Source organism: Drosophila montana, unplaced genomic scaffold, assembly GCF_035044405.1.
Source record: "Drosophila montana isolate Dmon_TW-CO22-7 unplaced genomic scaffold, ASM3504440v1 contig_3835_1, whole genome shotgun sequence".
NCBI lineage: Eukaryota > Metazoa > Arthropoda > Insecta > Diptera > Drosophilidae > Drosophila > Drosophila montana.
Genome location: NW_026998706.1, coordinates 50,254 through 76,315, shown reverse-complemented (window position 1 = coordinate 76,315; position 26,062 = coordinate 50,254). Strand labels below are relative to the sequence as shown.

Here is a 26,062-nt window from a genome sequence, read left to right as displayed (position 1 = left end):
TTAAACATCAATTTCCATTGGTTTGGGCCTTTCTGGGAACCGTAAGCATTTATTTATGACAATCATTTATCATGGCAAGAGAACAAGGCAAGTTTTACGCGATTACGTTTTACCATTACCCTGCACATTGGGCATGTCTCTCCGCAAAAGTTCTGGTGGAGCTCATCCTTTTCCTCTTGTTAAGTGCACAATCGAATTTGTATTTTTAAACCGTGATTCAAGCTACATTGCTGCCTTGCTCATCTTTCTGCTCTACATTTATGTTTAGTTTATGTATTTAAGATTTGTTTAATTTAATTGGTTTCGACAGGTAATTAATTTATAGTTTATTTAATTCGTTGCTCATTTTTAGATATTTATACGCTGGTGAAGGGTACTTAATATCTTTAGCAATAATTGAATAGATGCAAGCTTAAAAAAATGTTGTAACAGAAATAATACGGTTAAAAAAATATGGCTCATTTTATCTCTAAAGTTGCTTTTGAGGAAAACACATCTCGTCCCAAACACTCAAATGCAATTTAAATTGTTTTTATTTCCCTTCAATTATATTTCGTTTGTTTTCGTTTCATTAAATCCATTTATTTCTCGAGTATCATGATACGTGCATCCTATATTTAATTGCTATACAAACCTCGGGGGGCAATAGGAAAATCGGTAATCATAGATTAGATGAACATTTTGTAGTTACAAAACTTACGCAAAGTTTCGGCCAGAAATGATTTTAATTGAGATTTTTGCACACATCGCATAGAACATAGACACATTGCCTGATTGTTTGTTTGCTCCTTTGCGTATGCGTCGGCAATTGGCAAAATGGAATGAAACATAAATATTACGTATGCGTTGATGCTAACGAAATCCATTGGGAAACTGCAAAAGTTCGTCCGGGATTAGAGTTTTGACTGTGCAAATAGCTGCATGATAAATTAAATTGATGTGAGCGCCGCCCCTTCACCTTGATTTGTCTCTGTTATGGGTATCTGCTGCAAAGCTTATATAAGTGTATAAATCGAACAGTTTCGTGGAGGTTTCACTTACAACTTATTTGTGAATATTATTAGGTTCCTCCGAGATGTCAGAAAATGCTTTGAATAGGCACTGTGTATCAGAGCAATCACTGGGGAACTTTCAGAAATTGAACGAGTGCGGAAATCGCGCGCTGAACTCTAATTAGCTTTGTGGATGCAGCCGCAAAAGTGAAAATGCTGAAATTATACAATCTTGCCACAACCATTTTGGGCTTTTAACAGCCAGTCTCTTGTGTCCCAAAGCGAATAAATAAATGGTAATGGTTGGCAGCTATTTATTGCATATTTGACTGTTACAGAAATCACTCTGTTACTTATGACAGTGGTTTTTTGCGCAGCTCCCGTCATCTCGCTAATTTAATGTAAAATTGTACGCTACTGAGACATGGGCTGAGATTTGGGTCCGGTCCACACAGATGCAGAAAGTTGCAACTCACGGCGGCCAGTCGTCAAGTGTCTCTCACGTAAGCGGTAATGTGGGTGCTATGCGGGTTAATCGACAGTCATTGTATGGCAGAACCACAGTGGACACAACGGAGAGCACACGGTGCTAGTGTCTCGGTCCCTGTTAAGAAGCAATCACGCATCGAAAGCTGAGTCGGCAAAGGGAGCATGGGGCATGAGTCAGAAATTGGTATGGAAAAGTGCGACCGCACGCTCAGGGCGGGATGATGTCGATTTTCTGCAATATCATCAACTATAAATTACGAATATTGACGCACCAGAACTGCGAGTACGTGGCGTGATAATGGATATTTGTCAGATATGTGAACATTTTAAACTCCAGCCTATATATAGCCGGCCGGAAAACCAAAACGTTCTGACGGGCATCCGAGGGTGCAAGGGCCATGGTTGTTTACCCGTACAGATTGGACTTGGAAATAAACATAAAAAGGTAATATGCCGCAAGGGATTGTTGGGCAGGAAAAAACCAAATATTCGGCACTCTGATTGCAGTGAGTGCACAATAAACGTAAAAGAAGGGCAGCGATATAAGATAGTAAATATACGAAATGGCGTTGCCGAATGTTTCGCAATGATTTGGCAGGATTTTTTCGACTATTGACAGCCTTGGTGGCTGATGGTGGCTTATTGTGATTAGCTGGGGCAGTAGAACGTAAAGAAGAATTTTCAGAGCTCGACTGGAACATCCTTGCACGGACAAAAATCATAAAACTGAATTTGCACCAGAAACCAGTAAACAGAGCAGCCACAATTATATTTTGTTGCCTTTTATAAGCAACAAACATTATTCTCACATGATTGTGTGACATTGAACTTTTGCGATAAACTTAAAATTTTGCTTATAAATGCATGGCCTTCATAATGAATACCCCAGGCTCTCATGCTTGGTCTTCTTCATGTACCTCGCCAAAGTTTTAGTTATGATTGTTTTCAACTTTCCATAAAAATAGACACAAGTATGATGCAAACTTTGCATTTCCTGCTCATATTTTCTTCGCATTTTACAACAGTAACTTCCTGTTTCCGTTCCGAAAATATAAAAATAAACTAAAACAACCATTATTGTTGTTGTTGTTGCGTTTGTCATCCTGTTGCCACTTTTCAGCCCGTTTCTACAGCATGTCGTTGCTTCGAGTGAGTGCAAAGAACGTTTGTACTGACAGCACCTCCTTTCTGCAAGGCTGTGTTATCTACTCATCAGTATTATTATGCAACTAAGAATGTTCTATGCGCATTTGTATTTAAATTTGAATTTATAGTAATTGAGGTTGTTTTAAAGTTTAAAATGATGTGCGTATGGTAATTTAACATTTGCATCATATTCCATTGAAAAAATTAAAATTCAAGTTTCATTGACCTTCGAACCTTAGTATTGGAAGCGGCTTTTTAAAAAAAAAACCTATTTAAACACAGAATAGCTGACGTACAAAAAATGTCTGTCTCTTTTGTGCTACAAAAAAAAAAAAACTGGCACGCAGTAAAACAAGCATTTACAAATATATTTTATTAATTGAACCGCGCAACTTGAATGACATTTATGAAGCAACCTAGCGGAGCGCACCCAAAAAATAACACGTTCCGCAACAGTAATGAGGGCTGGACACCGAAAAGGGATTAACAACCCTTAGCTCAATTCCGACAGCACCGTGTGCATGTCTAAATGCCAAATAAAAGCGTTGAGCTAAATGAAAACAAATTACCTTTGCATGTGAACAGAAGCAAAGGGAGGGGCATTGGAGGACGGCCATCATAAGGCTTAGCCACGTCCAATGCAATATGCTCCTGCCTGAAGGGTGACTGAAAATGCAACAAATGCTTTTCAGGAGTTAAAGCACGCAAATGCGTTATGACAATAGCATGAAGCAAAAGGCAGATAGCAAAATTTAATGAACGCAGCCTTAAATGAGCTCAGTTTTTCGATAAATGAGTGTCTCTCGGTGGGGTAGGTGGTCAATGGTGGGAGCTTAATGACAGAGCAGTTAGGGAGTCAAATGAAGTCGCGACTGGAATTCGATATTGCTCAATGGGCGTGGTGGCTTTGCCTGATACGGCCTACGGTGTGCGTGCTTCGTACGGCGATGTCATATAAATTTCGAATGAGCCGTGTAACGAGAGGAATGCAAAATATAAATTTTTTGGCCAAAGATCATCGTATCATTACATTTTTTCACCCGCAGCAATGATGGAACAATAGGCTTGAAAAAATACTTAAGCAAAAGCCACAAAATTCTTTGACGGTATTAAATTTGGTGCAATTTGCATTTCTCTAGACATACGCGCCCTGCAGTATCAAACCACACAGTAGGGGATTTGCTAAGCCGATTCCCTTTTGTCAATGTCAGACACCACGAGACTCCTGCGATGCATAAACCTTTATGAAAACAACAAGCAGTGTCTGCCAATGTTTGGTAATAAATCTCAATAAAGTTCCCGCGACAACGCATAGCACGCAAAACAAACAACTGTTGGTGCCCCATCCCCAAAGGGTAAGAAAACACCCTCGACAATTTAAAGAAAGAATATTTTCAATTTGATTATCGAAAGAGTGTGACGACGGCGACGATTATATGATTTGTGTATTGTGTGAAATGTATTTGCAATACGAAACTCCTTGTGCCAAAGCAATGGGGGACGCTCTCAAAGTATGACATTCATATGCACATGTGTTGCCAATGGGGTTGTGCGTACTAACTTTGTTTATGTTATTATCAAGTTTTTAATGCGGAAAGGGGAGCGTGCAGCAAGCTTTGGAAGTGTCGATTTTCTTGCCTACGTTTCCATCCCTGGTGAACAAGACACGCCTTATTTTTTTTTCTTTGTTTATCAATTTTCTGCTATTTTGGACACCTCAAAGCGTCGCTTTGTAATTAACTTTGGAGAGCTGCCAACAAAGCATAAATCTGAATGAATCAGAATCAGAATAACGATGATTTTGAATGCGTTCGAGTACAAGGATAGCAAAACTGTTGGCAACAGTCTCGTCTGTTCAGTCGTTCAGTCTTGTCTAGCTCCTCATGGATTGGTCCAGACTGGCGCAGACAAAGTTTTAAGGCAACTTCCTGTACGGGTGGCCGAAAAAGTGCAAGCTACGCAAAGGCGAAGAAGAAAAATCCGAATCAACTGTTCATATTTTTGTCTATCCTCGCAACAGACACATAAATCTAACAGACAATAAGGTTACAGTGTATCTATATAGCATATACTGATTTGAATTTATGAGAAACAGATTACGTTCCATGCAACTGGAAAAAAATATAATCAAAACGGAAAGCGGGCGACGCAGGCGACAATTCGCCATTGAGACAGTAAGATATATGAGTGCACGCCGCGTGCCAAACAACTATTCAATACATACATACATATGTCTGTATATAAGTGAATTGGATTAGAGTTTTAACCATCCCAAGTGCTGCCTTATAAGGGTCCGTAGTTCCACCCAAGTTCGATATGGTGCGGCCACGTGACTAGCGTCATGCGGCGCTTAAGACAACAAATGCAAGCGGAAGCCGCAACAGCTTTCAGTATCAGAAGCACTTATTTGAATCTTATTGAAAGGTCAACCAAAGTGTTGCAGCTAGTTGTCTCGCCTGTTGGCCAGTATTTATGTTGGTACTATTCATTTGGTTTTTTTTTTTAAGTGAGAGCCCTTAACAAGCTCGAGGGTCGGTTGTACTACAATCAGCACTTCATTAGACGCGTGGCTAGCCGCGTTATAAACAGCCAGAACGCGGCAGGGCAGACAAATAACAACAAGCAGAACAGAACGGCACAGAACAGAACGGAACAAGAACCCAGTAAGTTGAGTACTGCAACCCTTACCCTTTCTGGCTCAAGCTGTGCGCTGAAGTGTGGCACACACTGCGAGAATCGGGGGGGAATCTACCTTGTCGTGGTGTTCCAGGGCAATGGGGCACTTTTTGTTGCTTTTTGCTTGGCAAATTTGAAATTGATATTCGCATGGCGTGAAATCAGTTTCAGTTTCCATTTCGTTTGTCCATTTGCCATTTGGTCTCCCGTCCAGCCGTTAACTATTTTTACGGCGCGTCTATATTGCGTGTTTCTTTTTTCAGGGCCGGACACAGCTCGGCGTCCTTTTTCGGTGACGGTTACAATTGCAGACCCCCTTTAGATGGGGTACTTGATTTATTGAGTTGCATAAACAGAAATGGCAACGCAATCATGTCGCAACCGGCGTAAAGTGAACGCCTTGGCGTCGTCAGCCGGCCAGCTCACTCTCACTGTCGTTGCCCGGCTGGCTGTAGCTGAAAGAATTTACCGAGTGAGCTCAGCTTTCAACTCAATTGCTTCACAAGTCGTTAGGCGTCATCGAGAGGTGTACGCTCAGGGCAGGGGCAGCGGGCAACTTGTATATAAGGCAAGTCCTGCACTTTACGGTCGTGCGGCGGCGGCGGCCATCCTGCAGTCCTCCCCGCCTTTTAGCCACAGTAGACATAGAATCTCAAGCCGCAATTTTTGGTTGCGGGTCCCTTTCAGCAGCAGCAGCACTAACAGCACTGGTCATCCCGCCTTCACAAAGTATAAATCACAAATAGATTTCCTTCGTTGTGCTTTTTAAAGCCCTTGCCGCCTGATGCTCAGGGGCAAGAGATGGGCTAAAGTTTATGTCGGTTGCTATGTGAGACGTTGGTGGCACTTTGTGCTGCTTTGTGTTGCGCTTCAATGAGGTCGAAATGGCTCAAAAATAATGTGAAAAGTTGCCTTTAACCATTTTTTTACTGCAGCAGCAACAGCGTAAAAAAAACAATGCCTCCAAAAGGAAGAAGACAGACACAGACACACATACAAACAAACAAAGAGAGATACTCAAATGTGTCTTGGTGAGCCTTTTGGGGCTAAAGGATTCTCTAGAATTTACTCCTTTCATTGCAGTACGACTCCTTTGGTTGCCTATGCTTCGTTGAAGTTATGTGACTTAGGGGAATTGTCTGCTCCCTTATCACCCTCCTCCGGCTCCCTACTGCCCATTCTGTTTGCCACTTTGGGTTTCGCTTTGCTTTACAGTTGATTCTTTGACTTTTACAAACTTTGTTTGTAAGTCTTTCACATGGTTGTTGCTGCTTACGAGTTATGCCTGTGACTACTACAGCCCCTTAGATATTGATAGTGAAAACTTGAGGAACTTCCGGTGGCTAATGTTGCGGAATGTGGCCATAGTACTGGGGATATAAGTGTACGTAAGTGTATTTAAAACAATCAGTTTACATTTTTAACTGATGTGTCAGCACATTCCCTTTTCAAAGAGTCAAGAATGATTCGAATTGGCCTAGAACTAGAGTCGGAACGACAAAACTCACCGTCAATTAAAGCAATTAGCTCTAGACAGTTGAAATGCGAAAAACTGGTTAGAAACAAGGTCGCGACAATTATGCTTTAGACTAAAATTAAGCCACAATTGTGTCATGAATGGCATAAAAAAAAAAGAAACAAACAGTCAGCGTAGTTTTTACCCCTGAACAATGTAGAAGCTGCTGTTAAGATAAATGGCGGCAGCAGCAATGCCAGATTATCAACTGCCTAGCCTGGATAACAACAGGACAAAGAGACATCAATGAGAGCATGTCTGTACTGTTGATTTTTGGTGTCCTTGTGCCACCAGCTCAATTAAGATGCTTTAATTGGCCTAATTAATTTACGCTCAAGCGCTCTGAAAGTCTAAACGTGATTTGCACAGCCTGCGCAGTCGTGCGACGTGCTTTGAAGAAGGGTTGCGGTCTGGCCGGTCTACCGGCTGGTAACCCTGAAATATGCATTTAGCCGCAGATTTGCCACTCGCAACAAAAGCGACGACAAACGACGGCTGTAATTAAGCAGCAGCAGCCGACTTTCTTGCCCTCTCAAGAGTTTCTGAGCTACAGACGAGCTCGAGCTTGATCCGCTGTCGCTTGTCAACTGGCAAGTTATATGTGAATCTGAAAGGTAACAGTCGCCAGCAATCAGCAAGTCCTGACTTTTTGAAAGTATCAAGTTATGCGTTTAATGAGCGGCACGTGCCGTACACCAAGCCATAACCCCTACCAAAAAAACATTGTCCTTGATTGTGGGGGCTTGCCATTTCAATGGCGGCTCTAAACTGTTGTGTTTCAATTGCATCAAAATGTACTATTGTTTAAATATATGTTTGGTTAATGTTTCTCAATTAAAAGTCTTCTTTTAATTTTTAGATTTGTTTGCATGTACCAAGAGTTATTCAATTTTATTTTTCAAATGTAAGTTTTATCCATAGAAAATTAGTAGATGAAGGTACCTATGATCAACATCAGCAGCCCAGCTGGCTTAGCTGGCTTAGACCCGTCAATCTCACAATTATAACATCCGAAATACTTATTATTTTTGGCATGATTCCTGAAAGAAGGAAAAATCACCACAAACCTACTTTTAGGTGGCACTTTTTACTTATTTCAACAACACTCGATTAAGCAAATAAATTTGAGGTCCTACATCATTCAAGCTATTTTTGCCAAAGATTTCGACAGATAATTTATTTTATTATACACAGACTAGCAATTTAAATATGGAAAGTGTGTCTTAATTGAATTTGCAAACTAAAAGTAAAAGATACTTGATAAGGAGATACTTCCTAACGAGGCTTATCATCTATCTTATGAGAAACTTAAAAGGATCGTAAGCACTTTCGTGGCAAGCTGGTAAACACAATTTTTTAATGTTTTTTAAACGAGTGACAGCTTAAAAAGGTATTAAAAAATGAGTAATGTGTAATTTCTGAAGTATCCAGGAAAAAGATTATGAATATGCAACAGCTAAAGATAAAGCGCAGCGTTCTGATCTCAGCTGCAGCTTTTGAGGGTGGCCAGAAGTCAGGGACCGAATCCAAGTGCGCCATCACAATAAAAATTCATTACGAAAAGCGCAGAGAAACCCAAAATGCCGAAAAAGAAACCGCAATAATTTTTCGCAGAAATAACAACTCTGCCAGTATCATGAAGAAATATAGCTGCAAACTGCTGTCCACCTACTTAAAATTAATTTCGGCCAGCAAGCCGCCAAGCTACAGACACAGACGCCGGGCACATCTCCCGCGGCGTCGCGTCGCGTCGATGCGAGCGAAATCGTTTGTAACGAAAGGGTAGGAGAATGGCTGGCGTTGATACTATAAGTAACGACTGCAATGGGTGCTGTATAGAGCCAAGGGATGACTGGGTGTGGTCTTTAAATGGGCAAAAGGGCGCCATGACTTTTGGTGCGTGTGTCAAAATATTGAAATATTAAAGCAAATAGCAACAGCAATAATGAGTCGGTTGGTTCGGTACCCGCTGCTCCGCTGCTCACCCCTCTGCTGTAGGCCTGATGAATGTTCGATGTACACGAAATCCTTATCCCACCCTCGCACTTACTTGTACCAGCGAAAAACCAAATTAGTATAAGTTACAAACGAGGGGCGTCGATTGCAACCGCGTGATAACAAAACGCGACCAGGACATTTCTAGCTCGCAGCGGAACGGCCAACAGCTGATGAGGTTGGGCCACGGAGAATGCCAGCAGCAGCAACACTCACCATACAGAACTACAGGGAAGCTATGAGCAATGAAATAAACGATTTTTGCTTTTGAAATTAAAACTGGGGTGAGATTCAAGCATAACAATTAAATTATAAATCTCTAGCCGTTCGGTACGGCTGCCATGGGAGCCTCTACAAAGGAAGCGTTGCTAAGAGCAACACTATTATCCATCTCATTAAACAGCTTCATTTATCGCCACCTCATATATAAATAGTCATATGTGGTAGCTGCCTTCTAGAACATAATAATGCCTCGTTTGCCAATGCCAATGCCCCTAAGCGCTCATAAAGCCATTAAGCTCCTCAACCCTTGCGCGTAATTTAGAGAGCGATTCCTCGTTCGGGTTGCGCCTAGTGCAAGACTTCGACCGTCATAAATTATTTGAGTTGAAACAACACAAATAAGCTAACTGGGTACCGAAGGTGGCGGTTGTAAAATAGAGTCTAGACATGCTAAATTCCCTGCTTGGGGATCGCTCTTCTCTGAGATGATCTTTTGCTGGTGCTCAACAAGCTGTCAAATCGCTGGCTAATGGCAATGCAATACACACACACGACCAATCCAAATATGTGCATGAACCGTTGAACTTTATAAGATGATTGGCCTAGGATTTTTGGGTAAAGTGAAGAGCAAAAAACTGTGCTGCAACCTATGTTAGACGCAAAGTGTTTGCAGTGTCTGTTTTCAATGCAAGCAGAAAAATACCTGATGAAACTCGCGTTCAACCCATTAGCCAATGGAATGAAAAGAGCTTCCCTTAAAAATAAATCAAACGTCGGGGCGACATGGCAAACAAGCAAAATAAAAAGTAAGCCACATAAACTAATCCACCTTCGAAAGCCAACGTACTCTCGGGAATACACAGACCGATATGAGACTCATACCTGACTCAATCGGGCATGGAGGCAATTCAATTATATTTTTGCAATAATTTTCAATACACTTAAGTGCAGATACACCATTTACCCCCTGCCCACCTTGGTTCTGCTGTGCGCAACTTCGGCGGCAGTTTAGAAAACAAATAACAGTCAATACAAACTCTGGCTCCCGCTCCCATGCCCCCCACCTTTCTTCTACTGCCAACATTCAGGCTGCGTGGCAGTCTAGTACATTTGCTTATGTGGCTGCTGCTATTGCATATATTCTTTATTTTATTGGTCGGTCGCTTGTGTATGTTAATGGAAATTGAACCAGCGATTGCCTTTTTGGTTTGGTTTGAACTCTGAAGAGTTGGGTTGCAAAGTTCTTGAATTATAAAAGCGACTGAAAATTAACTTAAATTGCTTTGCGCCTGGCGAAAAACGTAACCGGCTATAAAATGGGATTAAAATTGGATAGACATAAGTCGATTACTCTGTGATAAAAAGTAATTTCGCATGTGTAGATATCTCTATAGACTGTTTGTACTGACTGACTGATTTGTGATCAACGCACAGCCCAAGCCGTAAGAACTAGTAAGCATTAACTGTAGTTAGCTTATGTGATGGAGAAGTCTTTCGCACGCTAAGACGAGGTTTTGAGAAATTCCATCCGCAAGTGTGTAAGAATCGCTAAAAACGGTTAAATGAAAATTTTTGCTGACTATCGACTTCATTATTATTTTCAGAGATCTTTCTTCAAATTCATTTGAGGTGTTTCATACTTTTCGGATAATTGCCATTGTCTTTCCTTGGTGGAAATGGGGGTCACAGATTTGGTGGGTGAAGTTTCGATTGAAAATTCATTTCCAAGGATCTTAATGAAAAATCATTTGAGATGTGCTTCACAAGTTTTGCAGCATTCAAGCTTCATCAGTGAAAATGCGAGTTAAAGGTTGTACGGGCGTAAGTTTCATCCGATTGGCCTCAATTTTATTTTCAAATCACTATTTTCTCAATTTTCCGAAACGTAATGGGCGGAAAACCGTTAATTGCAACTTGTGATTTTTAAATTGATGGACCTTAACATGTTTTTAAATAGACGTGGATTTCAATGTATAATAGTTGGGAACTGGGTAAAAAAATAATTTTAAATTGTAATCCTTAAATTTGCCACGGGCAAGGCGGGAGAGTACCCGCTTGTATAATATATATGTGTATGTGAATGTTTTTGTGTGTGTGTGTGTGTGAGTAGTAAATTCAAACCAATCGCTTACAAATCACTCGACAGTTGCCATCGACTCTGATAAAACGTCGCGCTTGTCGTGCATTAAGTGCAACTCCTTCAGAATGGTAGACAGCGCCGGCATCAGTTAAGAATAACGACAACGACATCGACAAGGGTAACTTCAGCACAGACCAGAGCTATGTCGCTGCTGTGTAGTGCAGCTAACCCAACCTGACATTGACATTCGATATTATCGCAAACAAACGATCGGCAATTGAAAACCGAGCAAGAGAAGAGTTTATAAAATACTTACTAACGAGCGATTGGGGTAAAATTCATAAGCGTGCGCGAGCTTATCTTAGCGCACTTTGTCACAGCTTATCAACATCTCCCGGCTGTCGGGATTCGCACTGCGAGGGGATGCAGCAAATGCAGTGAGCTGTGCACAAGTATGTTGGCTGCCCCTGCAGTGATTAAAGCAATTTACAGATTGAATGCGAGCTCTCAACCACGCCTCAGCGGACGCCGCACAAGCTTCAATATCTTTAAACTGCTGGGTTGTTCTGTAAATGTTGAAAAAAGCAACAGACAATAATCGCAACACCAACATTATCAACTACAGTAGCAGCCCTTCTGATGTGTAGTGGGTGGCGTATGAAACAAGAGACGTCAACCGGGATGTGTAGTAAAAATCTTATGAAATGCAACCATTTGGAAAATCCAGCCAATACTTTTATTGTTATTGCTTCATGTAACAGAGCAACAACAATGGCACTAGGGGAGCTCTGAGGGAAGAAGCCCTTGACAGGGTCTCAGCTAGCACATACATATGCTGCCACTTTGAAACACTTTTGTCAGCCTTTTTACCAATTTGCAGTTTCAATTTTGCACGCTCTTAAAATTTATATATAGTAGCTTCTGTGGCCATATATTTCCTTCTGCCGATCACTTTAAATGTTCTTTAAATTCTTAATTTGGGGCAATTGTGAGTGCAGCAAATCGTTGCTTTCGGTTTTTTTTTATTACAGTACAAATAATAACAGCGCAATAAAAGTCAATCAGCATCTATTTCAATTAGCAGTAACTGGAAGAAATAAATAACAAACTGTACATTTAAGGTTGGGAATAACAGACGGAGGGAACAAGTAGTTGTGATGTTGAAATGTTTCCACGAACTTCTTAAGACATATATGTATCTAATATATATAAGTATATATATATATTGTGTGTTTACGACTTGGTGTATGTGGGGCATTTCACAAACATCATTTTTCCGATGCACTCGACGCTCTGAGGGTCGACAGCATCTGCAAATTTGTCTAAATAAGCATCACTTTGGATCATATTGTTAATAATTTAAATTTATACGAATGTCAACGACTTTATCCCGGCAACGAGAAGTGAATTTAGCTGTGGTTTGATTCACCTTAATCATCGCGCACATTCATCCAATTCAGATTGATGTATATCATGATATCTTTAAATTCGAAGTCCTTGTACAAGAATATTAAGCAAATAATGTGAAAGAAACTTTCAAAACTCAGAATAAGCCGCTGAACCACCCGCTCAATCAAGAGATGTTGATTATTTTTTTGTGACATATGCGAACGTTGAGATGCAAATCATATGCAAATTGGTATTTCAAATTTCAAGCTGTGTATTATTGATTGAACGAAAATTGAGAGCTTTGGGTGGGGTTAATCAAGCTTATGCGAGCATCACATTTTTTCATTGTTGATAGAATACTCTGCGTGAAAGTGCGTAATTAGTAGATAAACAAGGCAAAAACGAGCATGCACAAACGCACACATGCCAATGCCAGGCTCGGGCTGACATCGCAGGGGGTAGCTAGGAATGCCTGCCAGCAATCGGCAGAGCAACTGCAAACAATTCAAACAGACCACCCGTTTAAATTTAAACGAAATGAATTGAAACGATTTCAAATCGAATGAGCACGCCAAACAACACGTCGCTGGAATTCCCTTAAGCCTTTTGGTGTTTATAACGCCGATGGCGAAACCGAACTTTGCTAACAACAATTTGCGTTAACACGTGCCGATGTGACGAGAGCATCATCACTTTCATGTTTTCATGTAACACATCACAAACAGAAGTTCGATGAAATATAAATATATAATCTCCTAGATGATATTCCTAGAATATGTAAGAATATGTCAAATATATATATATAGATTTCATTTATAAAGTTTAGCCTAGAGAGAAAATAGAAGTTGGGATACGGATTGTTATGAAATTGCGTTTTCAAATATTTCCCAAGCTGCCCAAATTATACAGTTTCGTATTCAAATTATTTACATCATAAAGTCCCTTTCTGCGCCCTTCAAATGTTAATGTTTTTGCTCAGTGTTGCGTAATATCCAATTTTAGTGACTGTCGTAAAGCTGGCAGAAAGCGCCCAAGAGATCCATGTACAATGTCGTGTGCATATCAGTCATTAGCACGACAAGTATCTTTGGGGCATTTTAGATTATAAATGTAATTACAATACGGGAAAGTAAAGCACAAAAAACGAGTCCTAGGCGGTTGGATTCTCTGATATCTCTAATCTATTACATCTTCGAAGCTGATGCAAGAAAGCTAATGATACGGTGGCGAATGCTGTTAATCTGGGATTTGGAACGTAAATTCAAGAGTAAAACCCAGTGTACATAGAGGTGTATGAGAATAATAGAAGGTCGCTCATTAGCTCTTAATGTATCTATACCTCGATGGTCCCATATTTTTTTTGTAATCAAATGCGACTTTTGTTAACACATGCGACTGACCGTACATATCAACATGAAAATGCAATTAACGCGTTAATGTCAAGTCAAGGGGCGACATCAATTTTTCGTTTAACAGCCGCCTGGAACAAAAATCACATTGGCCGCCTTCTCACCTTTTCTGTGTATGTTTAAGAGAATATGGCGCTGACGCGTGTTTGTCGGCGGGAATAACCGCGACAAGGCCGCAGTAACAAGTTGTATCACACAAATGCAAATATATGCGAACATACTTATTTAATTAACAAGTCGTTAAGGGCAACATCACGACGACACGACGACTACGGCGTTTGGTCATTTTGTTCACTAATTGCATTGCAACCTGTGGAGCAAAAATATCAAAATCAACAATTCCTGCGATTCCCCACAAAAGCATCTCTAATTATAAACACCCCTTGCTTCCCCTTGGACCGCGCGTTGCATAGAAAATTGGTTGGCTTTGTTTAGCGGTGCAGTTACCGCTGCATGGTAACTGCCACACAGAGTGTGGGCAGGCATAACGGAATTATGCCGTAACAGCATAGGTGCGGTTCTTGGAAGCGCAGCTATAGCCACATCATACCGTTGCTGGGGGCAGTGATTTTCTAATTAGAAAAAGTTCGCAGACCATTTGGTGGCCACCAAACCGAGTGTTGCAGCAATTTACGCATGCCGGAGAATGGGAATTACTCGAAAGCACCAGCATGTGTATTTTGTATGAAATGAACATAGAAAAATGTTGCCGTTATGACAAATGGTGACGACAGGTGTCTTTATGGCCAGACTGAGTTTTCCAGCACATTTGAATTCATTTACGGCCGCTGAAACGCTCGCCCTCTTAACAAAAATATTCCGCTACCCAGCTAGGCAGGCAGAGGATGCGGTCTTCCAATGAACCACAAACTGCGCATAATAAATTTAAGGAGCTCACTGATGTGTATCCCTACAGATCTCAGCAGAATTGTAATGCAAAGAAAAAGGTGCGAAATACAGCCCAATGCAAATAGACCTGTTTGTGTGAGTATATATATTTTTACATATACATATACACATAGCATATAAGTGTGTAAAGGTGCAGGCCACAGTATAACAGGAGGTTTGTGTCCGTGTGTGTGAAACCACGCCACGCCACGCAAAACGAAGGAGCATGAGCCTGGGTAATCTCAGGCGATTGGTGGGAGAAAAAGGAGGAAAAGAAAAAACTGCGTTGAGTTGTAAATGCCACGCAGGGATTTACGTTTTCATTACGTTTGTTAAAAAGAAGACCAGCTGCCCGGACCAGCCCGGCAGCCTGCCTACTTGTATATATGTATTTGTGTAGGTAAATTGCTCCGTACATTGCCGGGTGCGGTTCGTGTGCAATTTATGTGCTTATTGTCTTTTGCGTAGCCCTCGCAAAATCAGATGGTTGCGCCTGCCGCGTAGGATTCAGATTGGGCACTTACTTGCCAGTTCGTTCCGTAGTCAGGTACACCTTTCGCACTGTATGCGGGCGAAGTCCCTTCATTCTTGTAATGTTTCATAAACGTCGCTGTCGCTGTTACAGGTCGCTTTGATCCTTTGTGACACTTTAACTGCCAAGCGGACTTCAGCGCAGCTGCAGCCAGTAATACCCACGACATCGGCTACCCGTTCAAAGATTCAACACCCACGCAGAAATTAAATTTAATCGCTGTGGAACTTTGGCTCCTACAACAGGGTGCCGCCCCTCACCAACATCAGCACGTGGAGCTCTCCTCTCAAGAGGGTAATAAAAAGTCCCAAGTTTTTGCTGCTGTTGCTGCTTGTTAATGTGGCACTTGCTGTTGCTTAGCTGTTGTTGTTGCTGTTGCCCTTAGTGGCTAAGTGGCAACTTCATCATCGCGGACAGAGCGCCGCTTCAAGTTTCAATCTCAAGCTCCCATAATTGTATCCAACAAGCTGTTGTCGCGTCCACATTCTTTCTTGCCTGCTCACCTGGCTAGTGTATCCATGCAAATATTTTGTATTTTTCATTTTAACCTCCATAAGTCACTCCCCCACTAATTCCATCGAGCGCACGTTTTTATGTAGATTACACAATTTTTATTAGCTGAGTTTCTTCACTTTTGGCCTCTCGTTTACATGCTTTGATATTCTTGAGTTTTAATTTGCTTACTCTTGATTTATTGCTCTTGCCATCTTTAATAAGTATTAGTCATATCTTAGAACATATGATATGAGCTGATGAACAAAATTGAAATTAAGTTATTAGCAAATATAGAAATGATTTGTTGACAAATTACACTAGTAAAATAATGCATTGTTATCTCAATTCAACATGTCTATTGTCCTTATTTTGTACGGGATTTCAGGATGCCCAAGCTCAGCTCTTTGTCGACGGTTAGCTTAACCCCATTAATTATGTCGCGTGTTGACTAGAATAAAGATCTGAGATGCAGATATGACACAAAATCAATTAATTTATTTGGCTGGAAATTCAATAATTACATGGTTACACGACCGCCATTTCCGAAGCATAACTTACTGCGGCCCACATACTGCACGCAACATGCTGCCAAGTCATGTCTGTGTCTTCCCAACAGCAAGAACGACATATGATGTTAACTAAACACACATAGTTGGATGTACATGTTGTAAGGTTAACTTGTTGAACAGTTGATGAAGTATTAAGATTATGTTAACGAGTTAATTAAGTCACAAGTAGCAAAGAGCAGACAACCGTATAGTAAGAAGCCAAACCTAAGGACTAGCGGCCAGCTGCTGAGGGACGACAAATTTTGTATTGATAGGTGCTAAATTATTTGCCTAAAAATTGCTAATTGACTGTATAGAGATTTTTGACATTACCTAAATTAACAACAGTCTTAACTTTCATATAGTTAACGTCATTTTTTCGACCATCTTCAAAGTTAAGCTGACATAGTTACCTGCAAATAATTGCGACTTGATCGATTTGTGTATTTGTCAAACTGATTTATCGAGTGTTTCGATTTGATGGCGCGGAAATCAGTGCACACACCTCACCTCACACACCGCATCAGACGTACAGACAGGTAACCAAACATACACAAATGGACCCGCACGGAGTAATGATATGCAAATAGCATGCGCTTTTCAGTGCCATGCCAACATCTGTGTGCATGTGTGCATCTCTCTGTGTGTGTGTGTCACCAAAATCCCCAGAAAACCCCGTTTCAATCTCAGCTGAGTCGTACTGAGCTGCCGCAGTCAGCCGGTGAAACCTGATGCAGGCGGCTGTCACATAAGTAAGTATGTGCGTTCTCGCATTAGCTTCATCCCCCCACGCAGACGATGCACGTAAAACTGCAGATAACCAAAGTCATTATTGTGAATGACCTTTTTGGCACACACACGCTGTACACCTGGTCTACAGGCATATTGGGATTGAATTAAAAGCTGTACAGCTCTTCAAGTGTCACTTAGTGTACAGAAGTACAAATGCCATTTGTTTCGCAATTTGTTCCGACTCTATTCGTTATTAGACGGCGTAGCTTATTAAAGTGAGAAGCGACCTCGAAATAAATGTTGCTGCTTATCATATTTTTCACATTTTTAACGGCTACCCCATTTTTTTATAGGTGGCACATTGAGGTCAATTTTAAATTATACACTTCCGCTTCCGTGCTCCGCCTTTCGCTCGATTGACGCCGACTGGCAAGGAGTACGGGACAGCGACTGCGACTTGGTTGCCATTGCTCCCCAGGTTGGTTTCTTGCTACTGCCGCCGCTGTGTAAATATTGAAATCGATTCAGTTTTCATAAGCCACTCCGCTCCGTCCCCAAACGTGCCGGCCAAGGCCAGGTGGCGCTGACTGCAGCTCGTCTGGCGAGATTTACTGGCTCGACCAGGCGGACTTGTGGCTTCGATATTCTTCATGTTTGTTCCTAGTTGTTGTCGTCGGTGGCGGAGGCGGAGGCGCTGCCTTTGCCTGTTTATACAAGTGGATTACGGTGTTTGGTTCTGATTATAAATCATCTTTATAATCTGTAAATCGTGTTTGGTTAACATAATGGAATAAATTTATTTTATTTATTACAGCTGTAAGTTTTAATAAGATTTCTTCCAATCTTCTGCTCTGCTCTGACTATTTAACTTTATTCTGCCTACTTTTATGAACTGAGCGTTTAAATACTTTAAGGATGGACGCTTCCATTGCCCTTTCCTTGCCTTCTGACACTGCTTGCAATTATTGTAAATTGCTCAGTGTCATTTACACACTTTCCTCGCATTTTCGCCGGCATATTTGTTGGTTTCGCTTACCCATTTTCCCAGCTCCCTCGGTGCGGCCGTCTTGAGTGTTGTCCCTCGCTTATCTGTACATTGTTCTTCTCGCTCTGGTCTCTTCAAGTGCCCCTCGCTTCCGTTATCGTTTGTATGTAGTACTTTTACCATTTACCAACCTGCCCGCAAAATGTCAGAGCCACTGCCTCACTGCAGCTCATTAAACGCATGCACAGCAAATTGCAAATATATATGTATATAAAATGGGGGCGTGGGACAAACCTGTTCACGGCACTTTGTACCTTTCAAGCTTCGCATAGTTTTCAAACATCTGGAATTCTTTAAGAATAAGCTGTCCAACAATCGCCAGGAGCCGGCAGCCGGACTTTCAATTGCGTTTTGCGCATCGCACCTTAATCAGCATAGAGTTTTGCCCAATCCATATGAAACCTTCAACCTTAATAAGTGAGCCCATAATATAAATTAATAATATATATTTAAGAATTGATGGCCGGTAAGACTTTAAAATATAACTTCTTCAAATCCCCTTAGCCTTATATAGAACAGGTGTATCAGTATCTACTCAAAATTATTATTTTACCATGCAGGCGATCCACTTTAACTGAAGTTTTTTAATGAATAGTTACCCGTTTGCCTTTCAAAGTTCTACAAGTGTGTACTCGCGTCGAGTCTAACTAATTTACTAACGGACAATTAGGAATATGCATGCACATATGGTTATAAGCCAACAAGTTAAAAAGAACTGTAGGCAGTCCGGCAGGAAGGCGAGACCACTTAGGGGCAATAGTGGGGCAAAATTCTGACGATGCTTATTTAAAAAAGACCAAAAAGAGGATGTAAAATATATTTTAGCTAACTTTGCAAGGGGCGGCTGGGGCTCCCTACATACGCCGCGTTGGCGCGGCCAATTTATGGCTGTGTATTTGTCTGGATAGCATTTGGATTTTGAGCGCAATTTACCAGCAAATTAAAGCGCACTTTCACACACTGAAGCACACACATGGAAGCTATTGCTTTTTGATGGTTAATGTTGGTTGCTTTCATGCGCCCTATACCCTATAGAAATGGTGTATAGGGACTAACTATTGCAGTGTGCAATATATTATGCCAAAGTTATCTTACAAAAATCCTTTTATAATATTCATAATATCCGTATAAGCATTGCATCTGTACATGTGTGCATGGGTGTAGGGTATCTTGCCGTTGAGCACTCCAGTGCAAAGCCCATTTTGTGCTTGCTATCAAATTGAAAAAGTTTTTGGCTTTCCGCTAAAAGTTAGGTTGTGTTTCTATGCAATTTATTGAGAGACTACCGCCCGCATTGACGCATATTGAAGAGTCTTGCTGTGGCTCACATTTGTGCACTGATTTATATGCTGCTTAACTGCATATGACCCACACATAGTCAGTCCAAGGGGTAAATGGCTGTGCTCTAATTAAATATTTTTACTTTGTGTGTGCGAAACTAATTAAAAAGTATTTAATATCCGTAAACATGCCCCCAAAAATAAACTCTACCATCGCCCCAAAAACAATCGCGACTGTCCCAAAAAACTTTGTCTTCTCATGAAACGTCGCTTCTATGTACTTTTTACCATGCCAGCGTTTACACTATCAACACCATCAAAAGCAACTCTGAGTGTTTGTCGTCAAATATTTCAATGTCGCTTTTTGCTTCCTCATTAGAACTATTGAAGTTATCAGCCATTTAACAGTTGCATGTTGCGCAAGAAACCTTTTCTATGCCGCATTTCTCATGGGAAACGTTTTATTTTTATGCGCTCAACTGTTGGAAGTTGAAGTTTAAGCTGCTTGTTGGGCAGTTAATGGCTTTTCGCACTGGCGACAGCCAACTTTGGACCTAAACAGCGTATCGGTGTAGAAGTTGGGTGTAGTTGATACATCGCCGGATTTTAAAATAATGTAAGTGCTACCGAAATTATTTTACTTAATTTAAGTAATAATTTTAGCTTTGTTGGTTTGACGTCTTCTGCTGTTCGTTGGACGCCTTTCAGTCAGTCGTTCAGTTATCCAGTCATAAAAACTTTTCTGTATACATACTAGCGGGTAAGCCCCGGCTAGTTTTGTGCTTACAATTTAAAATATAACTTTTTAATTCAATGAAAATTTTAAATATATCCGCTCTATCTTAAACTCCACCTCTACTTGAATATATGTTTAAAGTCCATCGTATTAAGAGCTAAAAGTTGGAATCAATTATGTAATTTTGGGGGGGGACTTTCCGCTGGGACGAAACTTAGAAATTACCGCAAACAATTTTTGACCGACATTTTCTATCGATGAAGCTTACATTTTGCAAAACATGTTGTGAAACACGTCTTAAATGAATTATCCTAAAGATCTTTGAAAATTAGCTTACACCTGAAACATCGCCAATTTAACCTTTGAGCGTGTCTCAAATGATGTTTCACAGGGATCTCTGATAATGATGATGATCGAACCCTGTTCCGCAAATTTACCACTGTTGCGAACGAAATTTCCAAAATCGCTGAAACACGTATTGAAAAAGTTGTAAGCGGCAATACCTGTAAGGTTGAACATGCAGTAAGCTTCACTATAAGGGAAAGACAATATAAGCAAACTTTTGCATTGTTTAATGTTTTGCAACTTTTAATTTCTCTGCTTCTTTTTCTATTTATTGCTTAACATTATAGGGGAAAATGCGGCAAACTTAGCGTATAATGCAATTATATGAGAGACACTTAATCCATTTCATAAGCAGCATATTATATTTTATTTAGCGATTACTTTTAGTAAATACGCCGTCTAATTTTCTTATATAAGACAAGTATACGTTTGTAAGAATCTTGTATGCGTAGCAGCGGAAGTGAGTGCAATGAAACAAAAAATTCTTAAAACGGAAATACCAACATGTTTCGCAATTGTGACGAACATCAGAGGCCCTACAAAAGTTATAAGCACACATATTTTTTTAAAATAATGTTTATAGCAAATCAAATTTTAAGACTGTTAAGCGCCAAACAAGCTGAAAAGTATTTACATATGAATGTGTTTGTATATCGAAAACATATATGTATGCACTTATATGTCCATATATGTGTATACGTGTGTGTGTTTATATTGTTGCCATGATGAAAGGCACAGCGAAAGTGCAAGCTCTGTAAAACCAAAAATTCATTCACAATTAAATAGACTTTAGTCGAAGATAGGTTTGTGATGCACAAGTTTTCTAACATTAACATCCTACTGCGCAAAGACGATATGTAATTGTAAAATGTTTTTCTGATGTCATCTGAGTTTGCAAGTTTATTATTCTTGAAAAGTGCGCAGAAAGCAGAGCTTCTTAGACGTTCGTTTAGCCACTTGACAACGAATACATTTTTTCGCTGAAGGCTTTTGCAACAAGAACTGCAATAAATTGAAATGTCTGTGAGTGCTTCACTAAAAACTACGACTTCTGCACGAATAACTCTTGGGTAAGTTCCTTGCGCTGTTTTCTGTTGATAAAATGACCCAAGCACATGTTCAACTGTTATTTGAGTCTAAGTTTAGAATTTGGGTTTATATGTCCCATAATCGTTGCCTAACTAATTAACAAACAACCATATATTGAATTTACTCACTATCCTCTACCACCCACTTATCACCATGAATGCTATGGTTTCTTAACCACACGTAGTTTAATTTGCAGCCACTAGCCGACCCGCATCTATGTCCCCTACTGGGCTAATTTGCGTATTTGTTCAATTAGAGCGAACCCTTATCGGCAAATCAGCAAACCTTTCCAATTAAATGCGAACACATGTCTATGAAATTGATATATGCAAATTTTAATAAAATAACAGCAATAACAACGATGGATAGTAAATCTGCCCCCAAAAAGCAAGTATCTCATTAATCCAATTAAGCTAAATTAATTGAAATGCAAATCGACTAATGAGCACGCTGCACCGATTTCCACTCTACGCACATATGTAATTCCGAAGGTCGTTGTGTGAAGGGCCTGTAGTGGAGGTTGAAGTGCATTAAAATATGTTTTAATGGCATGTCATGGCAAATTATACGGCTGTGTAACACGCATACGCCGTGTTGTACATTGATGAAGCACTTCGATAAGACGCTGGCAAGTGACGTCACGGGGTGGTAGTATTAATCCTAATTCAGTGAAGCTCGTGTGCATATCCTTGTGCGCATAAGTATGAGAGAAGCTGAGAATATTAATTTTCCGCTGTTAGTTGTTAACAAGCTTATATCAAATGATTTACATATAATAGTTCAGACGACTGAGGACGAAGAATTCTGTTTGTGCCAAGCGCACTACAATTCCAATCAAATTACTGATAAATATGCAATTATTAAATAAGCGAAGCAAGCTTTCCCTCGTTTATCCTGTTGCTATGAAAATTGTCCAGCGCTTCGCACTAATGGAAAATATTTAAAACTATGCAGTCCTGACAATTTTACTTCATTTTTTTTTGTTTTGGCTTAAGCATAATAAAGTTAAAGGCAAACTCAGAAAAAGCCTACTCTAAGAATTCATCAATTTCGAATGCAATAGCGACTTAAATATTATCATGCTCCACTGGGCTTTTGCAGGATTCTCCCCTTTCCCCTATTTCCACTGCGGCATAGTTCACAAATAAGCTCACGTGCGTGTAAGCAACATTTGACCTACTGGACGCCTGCCTGTCACAGAACTGGGTTAGTGCTGGCACATGGTCCACTTGACAGAGCTCAACTAAAGGTACCGTGGTCTGAGTTGAAAAATGGGCGACCGATGGGTCAATGAGTTGGTCACTTGTTTTTAATTGAAATAGTGTTGGGTTTATTTACACATCTACACGTTCTCAAAATAGACTAGGGTCCTTCATAAGTAGCCACAGGGTCACTTCTGATTATTACATTTATGGCGTGGTTTTATATGTTTTGACTGTATGAATATTGCATAATCAAACAGAAGACAGTTACCTTTGAAAAGTTTATTTGATTTAAAAAATGGCAGCTCATAGAAATATTGTTAGAAACACGGCAGCTGATGTAGACCCTTTTGTATACCTTTATTTATTATTAATTTCAGTAGTTGGCAAGTTGACCTGTGGATACACAAAACCCTTAGATTCAAACCCTTTTAAGTAATTTACCGAGTTTTCTCTTGCTCGGGCCTTCTCTAGACCCTCGTTTTGGTTCGAATTTAAGTTATTTAATTCCATTTCTCTTCTCAAGGTACACGGCTAAATGATCAAGGACATTTAGCGGCAGCTGCTTACGATTCACATGCGAATGCTCATCCAAACAGGTGAACAAAGACTAAGTAAGGTAAGTCCAGATTCAGCAGCACACACTGCCATTGTTTCCGCTAAATCCGGCAGAGATTTATCAGCCAAATGTCACCAAGTGCGAATATTTATATGCGCTGGGAATGGTCCCGGCTGCTACAATGAATATCTGTGACAACTGATCGCCGGGGCCAGTGGCAGCTTCCTGTTACCCGCATACCCATTTCCTACTCGCAATATGCGCAGCATCTTCATCTGCATGAGTGTATCAGGGGGCTGAGAATTAGCGAAATGTGCTTGAAATTCCCATGACTGTCGCTAAGCTGAATTCCCCTTCTTTCACGTTTGTACACGCATAGACTCGAGGCTCGTACTTGTTACTCAAATGTGTGCCTGCTGTCGGCTTCCGTCTTAAGTAACGCTCTGTCGCTTCCATTTTCATAGTCATTGCTTTGGCATGTGTGAGTAAGCGTGGGTATATAAATTTACATAATGTTTAAATGTGTGTGACATGCGACTTCTGGGATACAGTTTACGTAAATTTATGTTGCTTTCAAATTGTCTATATATGCAGTGTGTGCTGCATCTATGCGCGGAGCTCGCAATTAAAATCTTGTAGAAATAAAAATACAAGCAAAATTCAAATATAATACAATTTGATGTCACAAGAAATTGCACAAGCAATCATGATGATTTCCATTGAAGCCCAGATATCTACGCACCTCAAATATTAATCCAAGTTGGCAAAGTGTTTCACTAATCAATGAATGGCTTGTGCGCTTCTTTAGCCAAAGCCATTCCAACTGCCAATTGCAACTCTAAAGCCAATTCAAATGCTAAACAGAACTCAACTCCACACCAACTTTTTGGTTGATGTCTATTCCAACACTGCGTTAGCGGTACTGATAAAATTTATTACGCATGCGACACGCGTATTTCATTTTGTTTGCTTGTTTGGCGCGTTATTATCGCCCAACGTGGCGTATGATTAACATAAAATGACAGCGGCATTGCACGCTACCTGCGGTACATAAAGCGTTGGTATATCGGATTTTGGCTTTTCAGCTGATTAACATAATTTTCTGCCGTATTACCGGAAAGCCAGATCGACAGCTAAACAGGCAGAAATTGGAATGAATGCAGGTCTGCGGTTGCGTAACGCACAGGCTTCCGTCACAAGCTTTCCGCGTTATATCTACATATATATTTTATGATACGTGAACGGAATATTATCGCCTTCGATCATCGTCGTTGGCCCCAAATTCACACTCATTACCAGTAAACATTATTTCGAGAAAATCTTTGCCAGTCACCTTGTTACCAGCAAGTTGGGTATTTAACCTTTAAAGACTTGTACCACACCGAAGGTGAGTCACGCATTGTTTCCCTTCTGCCTATGTGCAAAGGACAGACGAAATGAATGGTCGCAATTGGCGAAGTGATGGCTTTGCTATGGCAAAACTCAAAGATGAGCATGGCAACGCCAGACAATCAATGAGACATTGTGTGCGTATCCCGACAGTGTATGTAAGTGGCGTGTGTGATATCAAAAGTCGCTGGCAAAAAACGGAAACTAAAACAAATTGCAACAAAACGAGAGCTTCAGAGACAAAGTGTAGCCGATCCACAATAGCCACGGCTGGTATATTTAAACATTGAAAAGCCATAAATTCCTAATTGAAGTCACTTGCCAGGCATTTGCTGAAAGAGGATAGTGAACATAAATGTACTTACATACTTATCTTTCATCTGGTGATTTATTTATTAGACGGTATTAAAAGCTATTTCAATTTAACATCAATGAGGCAATTTCAATTGAATTTATCAGATCAATGCCAGTACATGTGCAAATGTGTGCGCCACTTTCAAAAAAGTCATTAAAGCAAACGATAATAATACGAGAATTGCTAACATTTAATATGCCGCTCCTTAGATTGATTTTTGATTGCAAAATTTATGTTAGATAAATTTGACACTTAATACCAGATTGCTAGCTAAAAAGTGAAACTCAACCCTTTGCTGCACTAATTACTAAATAAGTTCGTCAGCTTGCAAACTCGACCATGTCTAGTAAGGTCATTGGGTTACAAAACAAACTATGCAGTTGCAGCTAACGACACGGATAGGCAGACAAGGACAACGAAACAGGCCAGAGCCTTGTGATGATGCGTACATTGTTGCTGAAAGCTGGTGAGAGTAGACATCTGCCTTAGAGGTATTATTACACCATTACACATACACTTAAGGCTTTCATTAGTTTCTAGATTGACGCTATTTGGAAGGTAATTACGAGAACGAGGCATCGTAAGAGTGATGTCGCATACGCATAAGGCCCAGGCCAATGGCCGGAAGAGACAGCAGCTGGTAGGCAGTGCACAAATCCAAATGCAATGAGCTCAGCTGCAGACAAAGCAGAGCACAAGGCACAGGCACAATCAGAGTCTGCTAAACCGAGTACATGGGACTTCTGCTTGGCAGACCGCCCCTCTGTGACCGACCGACCATACAAATGCCAAATGCCGAATAAGCGGAAGTCACTTCAGTCAGTGACTGTCGCTTTGCTAGCTCTCAATTGGCTTTTACTATGTTGTTTGCCAGCTGACCCCCAAAAACAAAACTCTTCTGCTAACAGCCGGCCAAAGCGTCTGCAACACGCAAATGCAATTAACACGCCAGT

The 26,062-nt window shown here is 40.6% G+C and overlaps 1 protein-coding gene and 1 long non-coding RNA gene across 8 annotated transcripts in view; one reads left to right on the top strand and one right to left on the bottom strand.

Annotated features, from left to right (window-relative positions):
- The window catches only part of Nha2 (Na[+]/H[+] hydrogen antiporter 2), a 164,356-nt gene that overhangs the window by 100,947 nt on the left and 37,347 nt on the right, over nucleotides 1-26,062 (top strand). For 6 of the 7 annotated variants that reach the window (XR_010437805.1, XR_010437803.1, XR_010437808.1 and 3 more), the window contains one exon: nucleotides 23,333-23,425. The gene's annotated coding sequence lies outside the window, so the exon portion shown is untranslated. The remainder of the gene's footprint in view (nucleotides 1-23,332; nucleotides 23,426-26,062) is intronic. The other variant, XR_010437804.1, reaches the window with a different exon arrangement.
- Nucleotides 23,074-25,269, bottom strand: LOC135438048 (uncharacterized). Its single transcript, XR_010437811.1, has 2 exons — nucleotides 25,120-25,269; nucleotides 23,074-23,835 (listed from the first exon to the last, which is right to left on the bottom strand). It is a non-coding gene; the product is annotated as an uncharacterized LOC135438048 (long non-coding RNA).